Source organism: Arachis hypogaea, chromosome 15 (genome assembly GCF_003086295.3).
Source record: "Arachis hypogaea cultivar Tifrunner chromosome 15, arahy.Tifrunner.gnm2.J5K5, whole genome shotgun sequence".
Classification (NCBI taxonomy): domain Eukaryota; kingdom Viridiplantae; phylum Streptophyta; class Magnoliopsida; order Fabales; family Fabaceae; genus Arachis; species Arachis hypogaea.
The window spans coordinates 65453993-65464789 of NC_092050.1; the positions used below are offsets into that span (position 1 = coordinate 65453993).

The window sequence follows — 10797 nt, forward strand, 5'->3', positions numbered from 1 at the left end:
GCAATTGACCAAGGAATTGGCTATTGACCAAGATTTGAGAGATTGAATTACCAAGAAATTGGAATTTGATCACTTAAGATTGCCAAGGAGATCAATGAATGCATTGATTGAGGAAGAGATGAAAATGAACTTGATCCGGAGAATGCAACATCTCTTGAGCCCAATGAACTCCCCATTTCTGATCTTACCCATTCTCTTTAATTTCTGCCATTTACTTTTATGAGCAATTACCCCATTCCCGCTTAAGATTCTGCAATTTACTTTTCGCCATTTACATTCAGCTCTTACTTCTAGCATTTACTGTTTCTGCTATTTACTTTCCCGCCATTTAATTTTCTGCAAATCTCAAATCAAATTCTGGTTCGCTCAACTAGAACATTCCTCTAATTAAAGTTGCTTGATCAATCAATCTCTGTGGGATTCGACCTCACTCTATTGTGAGTTTTTACTTGACGACAAATTCGGTACACTTGCCGAAGAAAATTTGTTGAGAGACAAGTTTTCCGCGCATCAAGTTTATGGCGCCGTTGCCGGGGATTGATTTTGTATCAACAATGATTAAGTTGGATGATCACTAGATTGAGCATTTTTTATTCTGTTGATTTAAATTTCTGTTTGAACACTTTACTTTCGGTTTCAGTTGTTTTGTATTCCCATCCCTTTAACCCCTTTATTTCAGTTGTTTACACTCTGTTTCACTCACCCACTAACTGTTTGATATATTGCATCACTAACACTAACAGCATTTTTTTTAGAATAGTCTCTGGATCTATTTCTTTGCTTGTACCTTGTTGGTTGTATGACAGGGAGAAGAAGCGGGGCTTCAACTTCTTTTGATTCTGAACCTAAGAGGACCTTCCTTAGATTAATGAGGGAAGCAAGAGGAAAGAGAGTAGTTGGTGCTGAGGAAGAGGAAGAGTACTTTGAACCAAACATGGAGGAGAATATGGAGAACCATCATGAAGAAGAGGCTCACAACCATGGCAGAGAAGGTTTAGCAAATCATGCTGGGCAGGAGAGAAGAGTTCTGGGTTCTTACATCAACACAAACCCAGGAAATTGTGGAAGTAGCATCCAAAGGCCAACCATACATGCCAACAACTTTGAACTAAAGCCACAGCTCATCACCCTTGTTCAGAACAACTGTTCATTCGGAGGGAGTATCCAAGAAGACCCCAATCAACATCTAACCACCTTCCTGAGGATATGTGATACTGTGAAGTCTAATGGTGTTCATCTTGACACCTATAGACTACTTCTGTTCCCTTTCTCACTAAAGGACAAGGCTTCTAAATGGTTGGAGTCCTTCCCAAAGGAGAGTTTAGCAACCTGGGAAGATGTGGTGAACAAATTCTTGGGAAGATTCTATCCTCCTCAATGGATTAACAGGATGAGAGCTGAGGTACAAACATTCAAGCAGTAGGATGGTGAGATTCTATATGAAGCATGGGAGAGGTTTAAGGACCTAACAAGGAGGTGTCCGCCAGATATGTTCAATGAATGGGTGCAGCTACACATTTTCTATGAAGGTCTTTCTTATGAATCAAAGAAAGCAGTAGACCACTCATCCGGGGGATCTCTGAACAAGAAGAAGACCATTGAGGAGGCCATAAATGTCATTGAAACTGTAGCAGAGAATGACTACTTCTATGCCTCCGAAAGAGGGAACACTAGAAGAGTGATGGAGGTAAATAATGTAGATGCTCTGCTGGCCCAAAACAAGATCATTACTAAGCAGTTGGCTGACCTCACCAAGAAGATAGAGAGGAACCAAGTAGCAGCAATCACCACCTCATCAACAACCCAAGAGGAAGTGAATGCAGAGGCAGAGAGTGAGCAGGAGCAAGCCAACTACATTGGGAATTCACCTAGACAAAATCATGACCCATACTCCAAGACCTACAACCCTGGTTGGAGGAATCACCCAAACTTTGGGTGGGGGAATCAACAAGATCAAAGCCAAGATCAGAGACGTCACAACCCCAACAACAATGCAGCTCACCAATAATTAACACAGAGAACATATCAACACCACCATAACAACACCTCTCCACATCTATATCAAAACCAGAATAACACTCCTCATCCTTCTACCTCCAATCCCAACCTACCATCATCTGATGACAGACTCTCAAAGATTGAGAACCTGCTTGAAGGCATATGCCAAGAGATCCAAGACAGTAAAGCATTCCGAGAGGAAGTGCAGTCCAATATGCAGAATCAAGATGCTGCCATCAATAAACTTGAGACACAAATTGGCTACCTATTCAAGCAGATTGCCAGCCACAACCTTCGCAGTGATACTGACTCACACAAAAGGGAGGAGTGTCAAGCTATCACCCTTAGGAATGGGAAGGAACTGAAGGAATTCTCCCAGAAACCACAAGAAGAGGGCTCAAATGAAAAGGGAGAAAAGCACGATGGAGCTCAAGCTTCCACTTCGAGTTTGCAAAAAGGGGAAGGAGTGCTGAAGCCAGACGTCCCAAGAGTCCCATACCCTCAGCAATTGAAGAAGAAGGGGGATGACAGCCAGTTCTTGAGATTTTTGGAAATCTTCAAGAAACTACAAATCAACATACCTTTTGCTGAAGCAATAGAGCAAATGCCCCTCTACGCCAAGTTTTTAAAGGAGCTAATGACTAAGAAGAGAAGCTGGAAGAACAGCAAGACTGTGATACTAACCGAAGAATGTAGTGCTATCATTCAGCATAAACTACCCCAGAAATTAAAGGATCCGGGGAGCTTTCAGATCCCTTGTATCATAGGGGAAATCACAGTGGAAAAGGCTCTATGTGACTTAGGAGCCAGCATAAATTTGATGTCGTTAGCCATGATGAGAAAAATGAAGATTGAAGAGGCTAAATCAACAAAGATGGCCCTACAATTGGCAGACAGATCGTTCAAGTTCCCTCATGGCGTAGTAGAAGACTTGCTGGTGAAAGTGGGAGATTTCATCTTCCCAGCAGACTTTGTAGTGCTGGACATGCAGGAGGAAACCAAGGCTTCCATCATCCTGAGAAGGCCGTTCTTGGCCACTGCTGGAGCTGTCATTGATGTACAAAAGGGGGACCTCACCCTAAGATTACACAATGAAAAGATGACATTTAATGTGTTCAAAGCCATGAGTTACCCACCAGAACAATTGGGAGAATGTATGAGGTTGGACTCACTTGAAGATGCAGTGCAGGAGAGTTTTGAAGAAGAAGAACTTGAAGGGTTAACAGAAGAGGAGTCAACGTTTAGTGAAGAGGTTGCAACAGCAGAGATTCATATACAAAGGGCATCAAAAGAAGAGAACGAAAAGTCAGAAGCACCCAAACTTGAACTCAAAGCACTGCCACCCACTCTCAAATATGCATACTTAGGAGAAAATGAAAGTTACCCAGTGATCATAAGCTCGTGCCTCAGCCAAGATCAAGAGGATGAACTACTCAAAGTATTGCGAAAGCACAAGGATGCCATTGGATGGACTCTTGCTGACCTGAAAGGAATAAGTTCAGCCATATGCATGCATAAGATACTACTAGAAGATGATGCCAAAGCATCCATTCAATCCCAAAGGAGGCTGAACCCAATCATGAAAGAAGTGGTACAGAAAGAAGTTATAAAGTTATGGCAGGGAGAGGTAATCTACCCGATCTCAGACAGCCCCTGGGTCAGCCCCGTGCATGTCGTGCCCAAAAAGGGAGGAATCACTGTAGTTCCCAATGAGAAGAACGAACTAATTCCTACAAGGACCGTCACAGGATGGCGAATGTGCATAGACTATCGGAAACTCAATGAGGCTACACGAAAGGACCATTTCCCCCTCCCATTTATGGATCAGATGTTGGAAAGACTCGCAGGACACGCATATTACTGTTTCCTCGATGGTTATTCAGGATATAACCAAATAGTGGTTGATCCCAGAGACCAAGAGAAAACTTTATTTACTTTTCCATATGGAGTGTTTGCCTACAGGCGCATGTCATTTGGGCTATGTAATGCACCTGCGACTTTCCAATGCTGCATGCTTTCTATCTTCTCAGATATGATAGAGAAATTCATTGAAGTTTTTATGGATGATTTCTCGGTATTCGGAGATTCCTTTACTAGCTGCCTGAGTCACCTGGCCTTAGTATTGAAAAGGTGCCAAGAGACTAATCTGGTCTTGAACTGGGAGAAATGTCACTTTATGGTGACAGGAGGAATAGTCCTTGGCCATAAGGTTTCTAACCAAGGCATTAAAGTGGACAGAGCTAAAGTGGAACTTATTGAAAAACTTCCTCCACCCAGTGATGTTAAGGCAATTAGAAGTTTTTTAGGGCATGCTGGCTTTTACAGAAGGTTTATTAAAGATTTTTCAAAAATAGCTAAGCCCTTGAGCAATCTCCTTATATCAGATACACCATTTATCTTCGATGAAACATGTATGTTAGCATTCGAGCAGTTGAAAGAAAGATTGTCATCTGCCCCTATCATTTCCCCACTTGATTGGAACTTACCCTTTGAATTGATGTGTGATGCATCTGATTTTGCAGTTGGGGCAGTGTTAGGGCAGAGGAAAGATAACTTAGTCCATGTGATATACTATGCTAGCAAAGTCCTCAATGATGCTCAAAGAAATTATACCACTATTGAAAAGGAGTTGCTAGCCATAGTTTTTGCATTTGACAAGTTCAGGTCATACCTCATTGGTGCTAAAGTGATTGTTTTCACAAATCACACAGCACTTAAATATTTGTTTGCCAAACAAGAATCAAAACCAAGATTAATAAGATGGATCTTATTGTTGCAGGAATTCAATATTGAAATCAGAGACAAGAAAGGAGTGGAGAACAAGGTAGCGGATCACCTATCTAGAATCTCTCATGAGGAAGGTGGAACACATGATACAAGTGTGAACGAGCTTTTCCCTGATGAGCAGTTGATGACAGTTCATAAAGCACCATGGTTTGCAGACATTGACAACTTCAAGGCAACTGGGGCTCTACCTCCAGGGATCAATAAACATCAAAAAAGGAAGCTCATAAATGATGCAAAGTACTTTGTCTGGGATGAGCCATATCTCTTCAAGAAGTGTTTAGATGGAATCCTTAGAAGATGTGTTTCGGAAGAGGAAGGACGAGAGGTCCTATGGAATTGCCACGGCTCTTGCTATGGAGGACATTTCGGAGGGGACAGAATTGCAGCAAAAGTATTACAAAGCGGATTCTTTTGGCCCACCCTTTTCAAGGATGCCAAAGAACTAGTAAAGAGCTGCAATGAATGCCAAAGATCTGGAAACTTGCCCAAAAGAAATGAGATGCCACAAAATTTCATCTTGGAACTGGAACTATTTGATGTGTGGGGAATCAATTTCATGGGACCATTCCCAACCTCATATTCAAACAAGTACATCTTGATAGCAGTGGATTACGTTTCCAAGTGGGTAGAGGCTATTGTAACCCTAACGAATGATAACAAGGTGGTCATGAACTTCCTCAGGAAGAATATCTTTAGCCGGTTTGGAGTCCCACGAGCACTCATCAGTGATGGGGGAGAGCCATTTTTGTAACAGACTACTAGAAGCTCTTCTCCTATGATATGGGGTAAAACACAAGGTGGCCACGCCTTACCACCCCCAAACAAGTAGGCAAACTGAGATATCAAACAGAGAGCTAAAAAGGATTTTGGAAAAGACTGTGGGTGCATCAAGAAAGGATTGGTCGAAGAAGCTGGATGATGCTCTTTGGGCATACAGAACAGCATTCAAAACACCACTTGGAATGTCCCCATATCAACTGGTGTATGGGAAAGCTTGTCATTTACCACTAGAGCTGGAACAGAAAGCTCTCTGGGCTATCAAGATACTAAATTTTGGCAGCATTGCTGCTGGTGCAAAGAGAATCTTGCAGCTGCAAGAGATGGAGGAATTCAGGTCGCAAGCCTATGAAAATGCCAAGATTTATAAAGAAAAGGCGAAGAGAAGACATGACTTGCATATGGCACCAAGGAGTTTCAAAAAGGGGCAGCAAGTACTCCTTTACAACTCCAAATTGAGACTGTTCCCTGGCAAACTCAAGTCAAGGTGGTCAGGACCCTTCCTTGTCACAAAGGTCTCGCCATATGGGCACATAGAAATCATGGATAAAAGCTCGGAGAGGACTTTCACTGTGAATGGACAAAGGCTCAAACACTACCTGGGCAACATGGGGAAAAACCCCAAAGTGAAGTATCATCTCAAGTAATGGAGGAATCGTCGAGCTAGCGACGCTAAAAGAGCGTTTTGTTGGGAGGCAACCCAACCTGAGGTAGTTTCTTTTTCATCGTCATTTCAATAAAAATCACAAGTTGTTTCCCCTGTATTGCTAGGAGCTAAGTTTGGTGTTCCACACCAAAACAAATCCAAGAGTGAAAGTGTAGCTTTAAGTTTGGTGTTCCATCAAAGATATGAGTTATAATCATACTACACTCCAATGACAGATTGCTAGCTCCAAACAATCAGGGGAACCACTTAGCAGTAGTTTAGTCTGAAGATAATGGTTGTTTTGTTAATAACAACATATGAGGCTCTCTGCAAGTAAGCAATCTGTTGCACTAGGCAAAAGAACTAAGTTTGGTGTTCACACACCAAATTAAGTTCAGAAAATTCGCAGGCATACATGCAAGCTAACTATGTCTCAAGTGCTTTGGAAACAAGCAACTTCCAATAACTTTGCAGGAACCTTCTGACGAAAGGGTGCACCATCATCCAAGGAAGTGAAGGAGCAAAAACTAGGGAGGAGAACAACAAGGAGATAGCAAGAAAACATCACCCGAAGGTTGTGTTGTTACTTAATTCCATATACTTAAAATGCTAAAACTTGGAAGTCCAAAGGAACTTGGTTTTATAGTTGCTCATTAATTTAGATAATTAGAGTTTAATGTTGCTTATTTGCTCTTGTCATATGTGTGCTGTCTAGATGTCACTGCATCCTTACTATGCTTACTTGTATGCTTGTCCTTTTGAATCAAATGAAAAGAGAATGAGTGTTTTATAAAAGACCAGAGTGGAGTTCATACTATGGAGCAAGTTCCTAAGTTTGTGGTGTAGTCATAAGTTAGCTAAGTTGGTTCACCAACAAGGTGGGAAGACAACTATCTGTCCTAAATCATATGCTTTGAACACACCCCATGAGACTAGCTAAACAACAAGATCCTAATAAGAAAAAGGGAAAGAACAATCAAAGTTGAAGAATAAAAGAAAAAAATAGCAAGAAAAGAGGCTAGGCACCAAGGGTTTGAGTCTTGAGGGATGTGTCTGTAATGTTCCTGTACCAAGGATCTGCTTGGATTACTAAGCTCTCAGGGGTGCTTTATCACCTGGTAACTTGGGTTAACTAACCCGGGATTATCAGCTGAAAGTCCACTATCAAGAGCAATCTTTGCTACATAACATTTAGTAACCCAAAGAGGTGCTAGACACCAAGACCTCAAGGAAAGAAAATAAACAAACCATGTGCCCGTGGTGTGTATGTATGGGGGAGAGACTTGAGAAAGTAGGTCCTTAGGGGTGCTTCAACACCTAGCACCTTGAACCAACTGGTTCGGGAGTGTTGGCTGAAAGCTTATTCTAAAGAGTTGCCCCCTTACAGAGCACTTAGCCTAAGAACACAAATAAGCCCTGAAATGACAACAAAAGGATCAATGGATAAAAGTCTCATGGGATGCAATCAAGTGAGTATTCTAGAACATGATAAAGGTCTGAAAGCCAGTGAAGGAATATACCTAAGTTGCTATGCATGAAACCACCATAAAACCAGGAACATGACTTCCACAAGAATGACTCATTTCTCTTGGCATTCCATTCATCATTCTCTTGTTTCAGTACTTGCTTAGGGACAAGGAAGCTTTAAGTTTGGTGTTGTGATACCAGGGCATTTTGGCCAGTTTTACTGACCTTTTCTTTACTGTTTTTAAGGTAGTTTCATGCATTTTCTTAGAAAATAAGCTAGTTTTGGGTAGATATTCAATTACATCTTGATTCAAGCATACATTGTGCACTTTACATGATTTCATGAGAATTTTGCATGAATTATATGACAAATTTGATGATGCATGACTCATGACTTGGACTAGAACTTTGATGCACTTTGTTGCTTGATTTCAGGACAAAGGAAGCAAAGAAGAACCACGTTAGCAGTCACGTTAGTCCCACTAACGTGACCTCTAACATGGAATGGGTGCTAATTTGCAAAGTTAATGAGAAAGGTAATCGCCAATAACGCCCTCAAAGCCATCATAAGCCCACGTTAAGAGTCACATTAACTAAGTTAACGTGAACTCTAACGTGGAAGAAGACAACAAGGCCAACGTTAGTGACACTCTCTTTTGTCACTAACGTTGGACCAAGCTCATAATTGGCCACGTTAGTTGCCACGTTAACTTAGTTAACATGGACTCTAACGTTAAGAAGCAAAAGAGAAGCCAACGTTAGTGACATTCACCTTTGTCACTAACGTTGGCCAAGCTTCCATAAGCCACGTTAACTTAGTTAACGTGGAGGCTAACGTGGAGAGAGCAATTGATAGCCAACGTTAATAGGGGTGTGCAAAAAAACTGGTTTAACTGAACTGAACTGAAACCATAGTTTTTTATAAAAACCAGTTTATTAAAAACCAGTTTTTATGGTTCAGTTTAGTTTTAAACCAAATCAAAACTGGTTTATTCACATCAGTAACTTCAATTCAATCTTCCAAACTCAAAAATTGAAAATGTGAAAACTGAAAACGCAAAAACCCTAATCGCGTTTCAACATCCTCTCTCGTCTCTCCCCTTCTGCCGTCGCAACCAACCCACCGCTGCCACCGTCAGAGCCGCCGTCGTCGAACTATTCACCGCCGTCAAACTATTCGCCGCCGTCGCTCACTGTCGTTCACCGTCGTCTAACACAGTATCATCTCTCCCTTGCTGGTTGCTGCCGTCGCTACCATTTCTCTCTCGTCTCTCCCTTGCTGCCGCCGCTACCAACCCACCACTGCCATCATCACCGTCGCTACCAACCCATGCTGCTGCAATCTAACACAGTAGGTAATCTCTTTTCTCTTATGTTTTACTATGATTGGAAGCAGAGGAGACAATACTTTTTTACATAGTCAATTAGTAAGCCATTTTTACAGTTACCCATTTCTCTTTTCTGATTCGGAAGCTTTGAATTGTTGATGTTTACTTGTTTTAGCCTGCTAGATCCAAAACCTGAAATTTGGTTGGTATGGTTTATGTACTTTTTGTGATTTGCTGTGCTGAATTGTGTTTTTGTTAGTGTGAGTTGAATGGATTTGGTGTTTTTTACATTATGGATGTTAGAGAAAGTTTTGGATTGTTGAAGAAATCTCTGGTCAACCCGTTTGATCAGATGTTGATGGGAATGCAGTTTGAACTAGCTTGGTTGTGTAAAAGATTTCTCAATCTCTCCTTTCCTCCCTTTCTATTTCTCTGGTTTTTCATGGTTTACCTTTTTTGAAGTAGAAAGTTTTCCATTATTGATGTGCTTTTTGCTTCAGTTAAAATGCTAAAAATTCACAGTTTTGGAATTTCCTTTCCCTTTACATAAACTTAAATACAATTTCCACTGTGCACATACAAATATTGGAGTTATTATGTGTGTAGTCTGCTTATTAATTATGAGATAGCATGAAATGCATACATTATATCAGGTCCATAAAGTGATATAACTTAAGATGGAAATTCTATTCCTTAATTTGTAAACTAGCCGACTGTAAGATGGCTATCTGACACATCCAAATGTATTGGCATATGTTTCTATATTAACATGCCTACATTACATGTATTCAACTTCATTAATATAATTTGAGACCGTCTTCAATTTTTAATCATCTATTCTTGTTATTTTCCTTGATAATTTACTTTTGGATTTCATTTGATAAGGATGAAAAAATCCAAGATGTTCTGGGACACTTTCAGAAAGATTTTGAAGGCGGGGTGTCTGCAGAAAATTTGGGTCAGTTTTAACTTGTTATATATATATATAGTGTATAGGCCTACATAATGAAGGGTTTTTCTCCCAGTTATATATATCTTAAAAACTACACGAAGAATCTACTGCAATTTGTGCCACAAATTTCTCGTAGGTTATTGAATAATATATTGTACCCAAATTAACTAGATACTAGTATTTCTAACTAATGCCCAATTAATGTGTTGGTATGCAATTTGTAGAAAAGCTTTCTGTCAAATCTTATAAACTTTGTTTTATAATTCTAGTCTATATAGTTTCATTCCAGTTCACTGTTAGTCTTAACTGTGCTATTTCTTCTGTTTGCTTTCCAGTACTCTTACGTTTGCTTATTGTTGATGTTGTTGTAGACTAGATGAGGTGAAAGCTCAGAGAGCTCTAAAATGCCCTTGCATTGTTGACTTGCAAACTGGTTCCTGCGGCTTTCATTTTTTGGAGGCGTTTCTCAGATTTCTAAAGAGAGCATTGCTGAAGAAAAAGTAAGTTCCAAACTTGGTCTAAGTAACTCTGTTAGTGTTAGCATGTAATGATATATTTATTACTTCATAGTTTGTGTCATTTTATTTATTTATTTTCCTTTTTAAAGTGTTGTTAAGTTGTTTGCATTGGTCACATGTGTCATTTTTGGATGCTGTTTGGTTCCGACGGGGCAACAAAATCTTGCTCTCCTATAAAATATGATGTATATTGATTGAATTATGATTGAATTTACTGTATATTGATTACACTGAGTTGGTCGTATATATAAGAGATGTCAACTGAGATTAGCTTAAACATACACTAATCACAGCTGGTAAAACTAATTCTAACTAACTCAAGTT

The 10797-nt window shown here is 40.2% G+C and overlaps 1 non-coding gene across 1 annotated transcript; it reads right to left on the bottom strand.

The window, feature by feature from the left end:
* Positions 1-1387: 1387 nt before the first annotated feature.
* On the bottom strand, positions 1388-1494 carry LOC112753978 (small nucleolar RNA R71). Its single transcript, XR_003178336.1, has one exon. It is a non-coding gene; the product is annotated as a small nucleolar RNA R71 (small nucleolar RNA).
* Between the last annotated feature and the right edge of the window lie 9303 nt (positions 1495-10797).